At 45.8% G+C, this 12,271-nt stretch overlaps 1 protein-coding gene across 1 annotated transcript in view; it reads left to right on the top strand.

The window, feature by feature from the left end:
* ATP8A2 (ATPase phospholipid transporting 8A2) overlaps positions 1-12,271 on the top strand; it is a 391,847-nt gene that overhangs the window by 149,292 nt on the left and 230,284 nt on the right. The window lies entirely within an intron of this gene.

The raw sequence follows: 12,271 nt of genomic DNA, 5'->3' as shown, positions 1-12,271 counted from the left end.
CAAAAGTGGTTTGTGATGTGTGTGTATATATATATATATATATATATATATATATGTATATATATATATATAAAACAATTTGGTATGGTATATTATAGTGTATATAGTATATAAGTATTATATATATTTTTTATATATCATATATGCCATATATATAATATATAGGATGTATGTATATATTTTTCTCAGAATAGCTTTTCATCTCTTCTTTTAAGCTTTTTGTACTAAGACTTGGGACCCCCAAAATATATATATAAAGAGGGAAGCTCTCATAGGCACTTTAGAAGTTCCTAACTACATCGAGTATGCCATTTTATTCAAAGTTTTTGATAGTAAAGTGGACGCTTTATTTTTCCCTATAGAAATGCTAGCCATCTGGAAAGCTCTGTGTCTGTGTGTGTCTGTCTGTGTGTGTCTCTGTGTGTGTGTGTGTGTGTGTGTGTATGTGTGTGTTAGAGGTGAAATCTCTGCAGAAAGCCATTTAAGAAGCTTCAGGAAATCTTCATTCCTCTGGATCCCTTTGGGTTTTACATCTGGGAATTTGTATGTTCTCTCAAAATTACTAGTTTATTTGTAGAGGCCGATCCTTTGTCAGCTGGGTGGAATATAGAACCCTGCACCCGTATTAGAAACAGCCCAGAAAGCGCTGAGAGAAGCCGGGCGGAGCCGTCGGGGGAGCGTGTCTCTGCACCAGTCGTGTCCCGTTAAAGATCAAAGAAGACGGTGCTCACCAAGGGGAGCGGGTCCAGCACAGTCCTGCAGGGCCAGGAACGTGCAGGGAATGTTTGAGGTCGATCAGCATCCCTGAAGCAGGGGGCCGTGGCCGCCCTCCTCACGGTTATTCCCACTTTTAGTGGCAGGTGGGCAGAGAAACGGAGCAGCACATTCCCAGCAGCCCGTGATGCCCAGTGCCCAGTACTGAGGGGCAGTCAGTGCGGAGGGGAGGCGTCGTAGCCAGGAGAGCTCCTTCCTGTATCTCAGGCGCAGTGGCCATGCAGGACATGGGCCCAGGGGTCCCCTGTGCTGTAGTTTCCAAGAGAAACTGGTATCAGAGCTTTCATGTGAAATTGCCCGTTTTCGTTTTTTTAATTTTGGGTGAAGTGGGTTTTGTTTTTGTTTTAAAGTGGGATGAATAACTAACCTAAAAGCAACCTATGGATTATATTTCCTGGCCTCAAATGGACTGTCGGGACCTTTTGTCCAGTTAAGCGTAAACTGTTGTGCTTTGGCCTGTAAGTCGGTGTCTCCTTGACTGGCCACTCGTGTCCAGTTTCCGATGGACTCCTGCTTCCTGACCCTGCTTGACCTTCCTCCCTGGCATGTGCACCCGTGGATGTGCCCCATACGTGTCCCCAGGGAGATTGGATCTGGGGGCACGGCCGTGTCTCAGTCACGTCCACGCCTGCTTACTGAAGGTGTGAATGGTACACGAAGCTGACGCCTCCAGGCCTCTCAGAGCTTCAGTAGGAAGCCCGTGACCCCGGGCACGTGCTGATGCGTGCGGGGGACCAAGCAGAGCGGAGGTGGTTCTCAGCCGACAGCGGACGATGGCTCTGCCCGGGTCGGTGTCCGGGGGGCGGCGGCCGTAGCTCAGCACCTGCTGAGCGATGTGCTTTGTTGGCTCTGCTCACTGAGGAGTAGTAGGGAAACTGCCCAGATGGTGTCCTTTCCGTTCTCGGGGCAGCGTGGATGGAGACGTCATGTGATCCACACAGAACGAGCTGTGGATGCTCCGTGGGAACTTTGCGGGCGCGGTGGCTGGCGTGGCTTCCGAGAAGCAGAGTCCCCCAGAGCAAGGCCGGGTGTTCCCCTCCATCCAGCCGGCCTGCCCGCCACGGTCTCGCAGGGAACAGGGGTTTCCTCTTAAACCAAATCCGCTCTGCTCTGACCCCCAGTCCCGGGCTACCCCCCCCCATCCTCCCGTGCCTTTCCCGGTGATGCCCGGTTTATCCACCTGCCGAGAGGCTTACACTCAGCCCCGTCTTGCCTCTCGGCCTCCGACTGACTGTTCATCGAGCACCGCGTGTGCTTTGCTTCAGCGCCTTTCTTGGTTTTGTCTCCATCATCCCGAAGAAGGCGAGACCCACATCACGTGAAGGCCCCTTAGCTGCTTTGTGTCCTCCTCGCGTCTTGCACGTGTGTCATCGGTGGGCATTTTCCACGTAGAAGCCCGCGTCAGCTCCCTGCAGGCTCTGGGAAGGGGTCCTCCTGCTGCCCCCTAGCTCAGCCCGCCGGTCTGTCCCTCGGTGCGTCCTAATGCACGCCTGGGGCCCCCACGCCTCACAGGCCTTCAGTCCTGCGGCCTGGATGTGCGCACGTGGTGATTCTTGGCACTTGTATGTTGTCTGTATGGCTCTTTCTTTGTCTCTGGGCCTCTCTACCCCTAGAAGCATATGCACATAATAGACCCTTAATGGGTAAAGGTGACACGAAGGCTTTTTGTCCTTGCTCTGTATTTCAGTGTCAACTTTATCTCCATAACCCTGAGTCCTTGCCAGTCTGCGGAGAGCCCGGTGAGGAGTGTCCCAGGCTGCCCGCCCTCGCCCACCCTGGCTGGTCGTGGGGTCTGCCTCTCGACCAGGCGCCCAGATGAAACATGACGAGGCTTCCTCCCCCCTCCGTCATCAGTGTGGAGGTCTCCCGTGGAAATGAGACCTTTCCTACACTTTTACTGATTCATGTGGTTTTATTTATTGATTTTGAAGACGTGTGTGTCACGAAACATGCCCCTGACTTTTCCGACTGGAGGCGATCGTTTAGGAAGTGTGTAAGTTTGTGACAGTGTCCCACGCTGACGTGAGATGTTTCCCTAACAGAGCAGAGGTTGGTAGGCACGTGACAGCCTGTTCTCCCCAACGACAGCGATTCCAGGAAAACTGAGGAGGACCCATGGACGGGCTCTTTCCAGAACCGGGCCAGGGTGGGTCAGCTGTGGCTGGGGAGTATGCGGGAGGCAGCGAGGCCCAGCCCTCCGTGTCCCGTGCTTTCGCCTCCATGGACCCGAGATGGGAGCCCAAGGGCCCATTTTCTCGCGTGGCTACACCCTTCACTGCTGCCAGCACAGCCTCCCGCTGCTGCCGCTCGTGCATTTGGGGATCTTCCATGACCTGCCTTCACTGTTTCTCTTTCAGAAATGTTTGGGTTTTTTACTGTTTTTGTTGTTCATACCGGTCTAAACACAGTCTGGACACATTATAATTCCTCCAAGAGTCCAGAAGCCTTTAGAAGTAGGAAGTGCAAAGGCTGCATTATCGAAATAGTAACGTGAAAAGCTTAAATCCCCAACGTCGGGAAATTAATATTATCATGTTTATGTTCTTACATGGCATCCATAAGGTTTATTTTAAAAGCGTATGTTTATTAAGAAATTGGTCTTACCATAGGTAGGTAGGTCAAGCATTGAGACGATTTTGTGGTACCTACGATGTGCTCCCTATGAGGGCGTAACAGATGTTAGCGTTTGTCACTGTGGAGCAAATGTAGATCTTCAGTTTGCAATTGGTATTTTATCTTTTCTTTAATTGAAGTATAGTTGATTTACCATGTTGTGTTAGTTTCAGCTGTACAGCGAAGCGAGTCAGTTATACATACATATATATGTATACATGTATATGTATATATACGTATGTATTCTTTTTCAAATTATTTTCCCTTATTATTATTATTGAGTATCGTAGTATTACAAAATATTCAGTATAGTTCCCTGTGTTATACAGTGGGTCCTTGTTGGGGTATTTTATCTTTTTGTGTGAGACCAAAGTTTAGCTGACATACTTAATCACACAGTTCATTAAAAATACTCTAGCAACTTTTTCTGCAGTACTTTGTTTTAAAATTTCTCAACTCAATCACCATTGTGTTTGCTTTGGGCACTTTATAATTCATCCAAGAATCAAGGCCACTTTAGAGATCGTTAAACCAATGACTATATTATAGATATATAATATAGATATGTTAAAAGTTAAAAATGTAAATCTCCAAAGGTCAGGAAATTAAGTAACAAAGTTGAGGTTGTTGACAGTAAAATTATTCCTGGTGAGTGCGATGATTCTTTTTGGGAGGGGGGTGCCCCAGGAGCTTGGAGGGCATCAGGCACTTTAGAGATTAACGTGTTATTTGTGACTCTTTCAGAATCACTGACAGTACTTTTTTTTTCTGTTGTATGAGTTCTTTATTTTATTGAAGTATCGTTGACTTACAGTGTTGTGTTAATTTCTGCTGTACCACACAGTGACTCAGTTATACATACATACGTTCTTTCATATTATTTTCTCCTAGGGCTTATCACAGGGTATTGAATGTAGTTCCCCGTGCTCTACAGTAGGACCTTGTTGTTTATCTAGTGTGATGATTTTAAATGTGATTCATTGTGTCCCCAGAATAGACAGTGACTTCCTGAGATCCATTCTGGACAGATGTGTGAGAAGCAACTGTTCTGTGGAATTAGAGAGGGTCATTTTATACGCAGCTGAGCGATCCCTCACAAATGGGGATGTCACATTCTTCCTGCGGGAGGGTCCCACTTTGAAATCATTTCTTAAAAAGGGTTATCTCCTTTCTCAACCTGCAAAAAGGATCCATAGTAGAGGTTCAAATAGCAAACGCTTTTTCACACATCTGCATTATTTTTGAGATCTTATTATACACAGCTATGCAAGAACACATTTCTTTAGTATGTAAAAGGATTCCTGGCGCTAAAATCAAAATCTAGTTTTGTGGCAGAAAATAAATTAAGCATATTAGGTGTGCTATTTAATATCCTTTGAGAAGCGAAAGAAAGTACATATTTTCAGGGAGGTTTTTAACCTCGGTGATTTGAGCTCTGTCACAACTGTTAGTCAAATTTTGTTTCAGTAAATAGTGGTGATTGATAGTTTTCAAACTTTCTAGGCTCTGAAGCCTAAGTGAATAAATGGTCTCTTTCTTAAAAATGATACTTGCTGGTGAGCAGCTGCTGCCCAGTTTCTTTCACGTGCCCCACTTACTGAATCTCTCTTCTAATCTTGCTGGGGATGACTTTCCAGGAAAATGTGGATCTTTGAGAGATGGAAGATGTAAAAAGAAAAGGAGAAACTGCAAAAATAGGGTCTCCAGCCCTAAAGAGAGATTCTTGGTGCTAGCCTCCGTACATGGTTGTTATTACCCTATATAAAAAATATTCCCCGTGGGCTTCCCTGGTGGCGCAGTGGTTGAGAGTCCGCCTGCCGATGCAGGGGACACGGGTTCGTGTCCCGGTCTGGGAAGATCCCACATGCCGCGGAGCGGCTGGGCCCGTGAGCCATGGCCGCTGAGCCTGCGCGTCCGGAGCCTGTGCTCCGCAACGGGAGAGGCCACAGCAGTGAGAGGCCCGCGTACCGCAAAAAAAAAAAAAATTCCCCGTGTATTACGTGAATTATTCCACCGTGCTTAGTTGTATGCCGTGCAATCCCAGCAAATAGAAATCCATTTAATTCATTAAGCATTAAAAGAGATTTGACACCGTTAGTCATTTGGGAAATGCAAATTAAAACTACTAAATCTAACACAACGTAGCCATTAGAATCTAAAGCTGAAGTTAAACAGACTGCTGGTGTCAGTGTTGACAAGGAGGAGGCATAGCTAGAATGCTCAGACGGGACCGTTGAGAAGGCAATGATGCAGCCACTTTGGAAAACAGTCTCATGGTTTCCATAAAGTTAAACATGCGTGTGCTCTGCATGTATCTGTATAGATGGTATGACGGAGTAATTTCAATTTAGGTATCTACCCAAGAAAAATAAAAACATGTTCACACACAGACTAGTATACAAATATTTATAGTAGAATTATTTGAAATATCCTAAAACTGGAAACAGCCCCAATGTATAATAACAGGTGAGTGGACAGTTGTCGTATAGTCATACATTGGAATACTACTTGGAAACAAAAAGGAATAAGCTGTTGATAAGTGCAGAAACTTTGGACGGATCTCAAAGGATTAAGCTAAGTGAATAGGCCAGACAGAAAAGACTGGCAACGGTGATTCTATTTGTATGGCATTCTAGAAGAGGCAAAACTATAGTAACAGAAGTGGATCAATGATGGCTGGATGCTGGCGGTGGGGGAGGGGAGGGGAGTGCTTGCAAAATGGCTCGGGGGGACATTTGGGGTGATGGAAGTCTTCTGTATTTTAATTGTGGAAGCGGTTCAAAGAAGCTGATTAACAAAAAACAAAAGCAAAAAGACTTCTGTAGAGGTTATATGCTAGTGTGAATTCAGTAAGTTGAGTGGGTTTACACTGAGAAGATAATTTTTTTTTTTTTTTTTACTCAGAAATGGAAACCTTCTATGGGAGGTAGAGAAAGCCAGTGTAGAGAAAAGCCTGATGGGGGTGGTGATAAAAGGTGATCTGAGGGTACCAGGCAGGCACCTGGGTACCTGTAGCAAGAGTCCACATTATCTCTTTAGGATGTTTGCTTCATGCCTGTAAAGTATAATCTCATCTTTCTTGAAATGATTTGTATTATAGGAAGTCCTTGAGACACGACACATTTAATAGATTCCTCTTATCTACAGATTCCTCTTCTCTTGAACCTGTGGGCTAGAGGATGAGCATGACGGTTAGAGGCTCACGGGCCCAAGGTTCATTCAGGAGAAGGTACTTTGCTCCTTTAACTTTAACGCTGATTTGGTTGAGTTGCTGCTCCTGAAACCCGAGCCATCCTGGCTTTTCAGCATCCTCAGCTCTGAGCCCGTTGGAATTTGCAGAACATCAAAGTGAGGGCTGAGGCAGCTGCTGCTACCAGGGCGTCTCAGAAATTCCTCAGGACACTGCGGAGCTCGGGAAGGAGAGGATGACCTGCCTCGACAGGGTTCACCGCTGCCGGCACTGTTTAATTTCGAGGAGAGATTCCTGCTATCTGCAAATTGGTAAAAATGCATCCGGGTTCTAGAAATGGTTGTCTCTCCCGCTTTGTTTATTGAATCTAAAGTGATTAACAGTAGAACTGCCTTCCAGGTCCCATCTGCTTGTAGGCTGAGCGGGGTGTGCTTCAGCTGTGCTCAGGGGCCATCAGTGAACCTCTGATCTGTGAATCAGCAGAGAGACAACCATTTCCCGAGATCACAGGGTAGCACTGTCTATGGTGTTTATAGAATCTTATTTAAAAACCTGGCAAGGCAGAGACGAGTGCTGACCTTACTGATAGGAAGCGCAGGGTTCATTGTACAGCATGTCTGGGGAAAAGTGTCTGGCGTGGCTCAGGGATCAGCCTTTACTCAGAGTTGCCCACTTTTGGCTTTAAGTCATGTGTGTTTTCAATTGTGAAGGAAGACAAAATGGAAGAACATCTATGCTGAGCTGGAAATATATTTTTTCATAATAACGCCTAAAAGGCAAATTCTAATGAAGAATTCCGGGATGTTTCGTAACTTTCAGGAAATGAAGCCCCAGCCCCAGCTCCCTATGCCTCTCCCCCCCCTCCCCCAACAGCCAAGTCCATTGTAACTTCCATAGTCGGTGTTTTATTAAAATCGGAGACTGCAGTATAAATTTTAGCAACTAGGCTAAATAGGCATTAACAGGCCCTGGGATCCAGCCACGCTTTGTAACATCGTTCCTTTGGGAAAATAGAGTCTAAGTGCCCAATAACTAACTCACAAATAGAGTTTTGAACCATGGTCCATTGGAGAATAAGGAGCTGTTTGTGATATTAACACCTCCGATTGGCTTGCTCGAGAATTACACAGAAGGGACCTATATTCTGCCACACGTGTGTGGTGGGCCGAGCTAGTCTGGGTTTGATCAAAGATTATTGCTGAGTGGGCATTGAAAACGTAGGAATTAAAGACCAAAGTAGAGGCTGGAGACAAGGGTAGAGTTGGAAGGATGAATCTGGAGGGAGTTTAGTGGTAGGAAAGGTTTTCAGTCTCAAAGGCACAGGTGTGATTCTGAGCAGATGAAGTGCCGGGAGAACAGGCTGGTTCAGGTAAGGGGGAAGGTTAGGCCTCGAGGACATTGAAGGCAAAGAGTCCAGGATACATGGAATAAGAAGAATCAAGGACCGATCGTTTTTAAGGAAGATGTAACGTAAAAATATACCAGGAAGGCTGAATAGCCCACGAGAAGGTCAGACAAACAGATGCCTCGAAGACCAGTAAATAATATCTTAAAGATATTACGGTGAAGGCTTAGCTTAGACACATCAGTTAATTTAGGGAGTCAGCACATTTATGGCGCGCCTGCTCTGCGCTCTCGTGGTCAGAGATTTTTGGCAAAAGGACTTTCTGCCTTCATAGAATTTAAAATTTAGTATAATTCCAGCTAAACACAAAAACGAGCCACACCGGGCAAGGGTATGATCCTGGTGAGGTCTACAATCTGCCCATCAGGAGAATATTAGGTTTTGATTAGTTCATTCTTTTGTGTGTGTAGTTGCCACCCTGATTGTATTGTAGGACTTATAGGGTAGATACCATAGAGCATAGTAGGAACTTCAGTAACTACGTCTTGGTTGGTTGACGGTAATAGGTTTGACTCACGTAACTGTTCATTTGAACCCATTTATTAATGTACTGTACTCTTTACCAGCGTGTGAGAACATGCCCGGTCAATGGAATATAAATGTGAAATCTCTTTTATCGGTGTTGCGTGATTTAGGAATGTTTGGTGTTCTCACTGCAGGTGGACAGCTTGGCCGCCATGTTTCTACAGGGTACAGTTCAGCACCGCCAAGGGGTCATTACCCCCATGGGCATCGCCTGCTCCTAGAGGCCTTGCCCTGACCACCTGCCACGCCCAACCCCGCCATGCATTCACAGCCTTGTCTCCCGTGTTGTGTATGCTGTCCCTGCAGTTACGATGTTAAAGTAGAAACCTTACTCCAGGCAGTAAATGTGACAGCTTGTTGCTTGCGCACTGACTGTACCCACATGGTCCTTTCATCTCTATATCCGCTCTGCCAAGAAGAGCTGCGTCGCCAGTGAGTTCCAGGAGTGACCTTTCGTCTTAGTCAGCTCGGGCTGCTGTAACAGAAGTACCATGGTCTGGGTGGCCTGAACACCGGGAATTCACTCCTCGTGGTTGTGAAGGCTGAAAGCCCAGGATCAAGGTGCCGGCAGATCCAGGGCCTGATGAGGGTTCTCTTCCTGGTTTGTCTTCATGCTGTGTCTTCACGTGGCCGGAGGGGGAAACTAGGGTTGAGGGGTGGAGGGAGGAAAAGGGATCGCACAGCCAGTAACAAGACTGGTGCTGACACCGGGACAGCGCAAGCTTTACCGAACGGCCAAAGAATGGAGAAGCGGCCAACTGGGTTGAGAAGCTGACACATGTACCAAATATATGGGAGGGTCAGAGTGAAAGGGAGGGATTTGGAAAGAGTAGCAGGAATATTCAGGGGTTACCCGGGAATAGGGATGTGTTTGGACCCGGAACTGATGTAATACTCCTTTTCAGTCGTCGTTTGGGTTTTTCTGGTTGTTGTCATGGCAACTGTCAACTGTCCCGGCACTGGTGGGTGTGTCATTTAGCAGCTAACGAGTGTACAGTGAGGCTCAAAGTCCACTGGAAGTCAACTCTTCCACCATCTTGGGCCTAGATGTTTCGAACCAGTTCTTGTTTTTTTCTATGCCGCTTCCTCCTGGAACTTAGATAAGAGCTATTGGTTTCCACTCCCGGGAAGGGCAGGGGTATGATTCTGGGGCGACAGCCTTGGTAACATCAGGGACATAGTTCTCTCAGCGTGTTTCTCCCATCATGTTCCCTTTGCTCAGGCTTTTTCTGGTGGCACCCCTCCACATCTTGCCCGAGCCTCCCACAGTGATAGGTGGTCAACCACCAATACTTGGACCTCCCCCAGGAAGAAGAGCTGTCAGTGTCTGGTCTGTCCTCATGCACACTCCAGAAATAATCCCAAGTAGAGAAAGTAACCTTCATGATATCACTCTCTGCGTAGCTCCACTGGTGCTGTGTCCCCATAAAGAAGAGCCGTAGGCAGGGTCTGCGCACCTCAGGGACTTGTGCCCTCAGCCTCTTCCTCGAAGGACCCTGGGCTGGTCTGAGCCTCTGCCACGGCGCCGGCTTGCTGTCCGTGGACCAGATCTGCAAACCGGCCTGATTGCTTTGGCGAGACGTTTCCTGGGAGGGTTTTCTGTCTGCTGTGCTTGGACCCCGGCAGGCACGCCTCCAGAGTTGCCCGGACCTGTCTGATTCCCCCGGTGACACCCACAGGCTGCCAAGCCGGGGTTTCCCTAAGTGGGTGGAATTTTCTTCTCTACCCAAACTCTAAAGGGCAGGCTGTTTGCACAGATAAAGTAAACATAGATGTTTTGTTTGAGATTCGGGATTACGCAACTAACCAAGAGTAAGAAGTATAAAGTGTCCTTTATTTTTGGTAAAAGTCAATGTAACTTTTTCTCTTAGAGCATTATTTTATCAATTCCTCTATTATTGCATTGACAAAGCAGGCATTGTCACTTAGGGCACTTATTCACCGTCTGAAGTGGCAGAGATATGTGTTTTCCCTGGTGTAGGAAGTTCTTCATGAATAAGTAGTAACAGGAAGAGGAATGGGTTTTATTGGATGCATATTATATGCCAAGTAGATAACTCCGAGCAGCTCACTTTTCATAAGAAAAGTGCTATGAAGTGAGTATTCGAAGTGAGTATCCTTAGCTCTGTTTTACACTCGAGAAAACTGCTGTTTAAAGAGGTCCTGTATTTTGCCCAAGGTCACAGAGGTAGTAAGTGGAGAGTTGGGACCAGACCCCAGGCCACCTAACCATAGCACCCCAATTGTGCTTTAGGTGCATCTTTTTAATATTGTCAAAGTCTCTTGTTCAAAGGGTAACTGAGCAGTAAGATAGTATATTCTGCTTCTCACTTTGTGATGGTAGCTGATCCTCAGTTTAACGAGGGCTGGAAGAATCCCTGTTCATTCCACATATTTCTTTTTTTTTTTTTTTTTTTTTTTTTTGTGGTACGTGGGCCTCTCACTGTTGTGGCCTCTCCTGCTGCGGAGCACAGGCTCCGGATGCGCAGGCTCAGTGGCCATGGCTCACGGGCCCAGCCGCTCCGCGGCATGTGGGATCTTCCCGGACCGGGGCACGAACCCGTGTCCCCTGCATCGGCAGGTGGACTCTCAGCCACTGCGCCACCAGGGAAGCCCCCACATATTTCTTAATTGTAATTTATGTTACCAGATGCTAGATGTAAATATAACTTAATAGCCAAAGGACAGTTGTCCAGATGGAATAATTTCAGCTGACCTATGTGCTTCCCTGATTAACTTAAGCAGGCTTTTTATCATGAACCAAAAATTGTCTTTTATATATTATATTTGAACTAGATATCCTATTCGTAATCACAAATTCCGTTGGAAGGTCAGAACGTCCTTGTTTTTAAATCTCAAAAGTGGTTCTATGCTTTAATTCCATCTGATCGTAGACATCCCACCAAAGCACTTATTTAGGTTGGTAGCAATGTTTTAAAACGTATTGGCAGTTTAATTTATTGGATATTTTTTGTAACATGAAAAAATTATCAGTTCGTTTCTTACTCTGATGATACGTGGAGAGAAATGGTTTAATCTGCAGATCTCAGCAGAGAATGGAAATTCATCTTTTGTGTTATTTTTATATCCTCTAATATCTTTTGGATGCTTTAAAGGTGACCTTGTGTGAACTGAGAGATGCTTGGCATTTAAGCTCCAGCAACGTTACCTTTTCCCAAAAAATGTATTTGTTTTTATGGAGTTTCCTGTTCTAGGGACACCAAGAATAATGTGTATGTAGTGTAAAGGAGGGGAGAGAAAGACAGTCATCAGAACCTAAGCAATGAAAGTTCCAATGGAGAAGAATTTGGATACACGGCAACCAGAGTAGGTTATTGTAAATATCAAATGTAAATATCACTATGTGATATTCCCTAGCAGTCCAGTGGTTAAGACTTGGCCTTCCAATGCAGGGGGTGCAGGTTCTTTGGGGAGCTGAGGTCCTGCATGCCTCGGGGCCAAAAAAAAATCAAAACATAAAACAGAAGCAATATTGTAACAAATTCAATAAAGACTTTTAAAATTGTACACATCAAAAAAAAAGCTTAAAAAAAAAATTTTCACGATGGGGATGTTTTCACCCATAGCACAGACCTAGAGGGCAGGCCAGTGTCATTTTAATGTGTAAATAGGCCAAGTTGAGCTCTGTATGTTTTACATTAGAATGGGCATGTTTTCATTTTAAGGAACGTACTTTGGATTTCTGGGCCTTTCTTTCTGCTTTTTAAAAGCTTCTGTTTTTGATTTATTAAAATGTGACATGT

The sequence above is a fragment of the Neophocaena asiaeorientalis genome, unplaced genomic scaffold, assembly GCF_003031525.2.
Source record: "Neophocaena asiaeorientalis asiaeorientalis breed wild unplaced genomic scaffold, Neophocaena_asiaeorientalis_V1.1 scaffold443, whole genome shotgun sequence".
NCBI lineage: Eukaryota > Metazoa > Chordata > Mammalia > Artiodactyla > Phocoenidae > Neophocaena > Neophocaena asiaeorientalis.
This window is presented reverse-complemented; position numbering and strand designations above follow the sequence as displayed.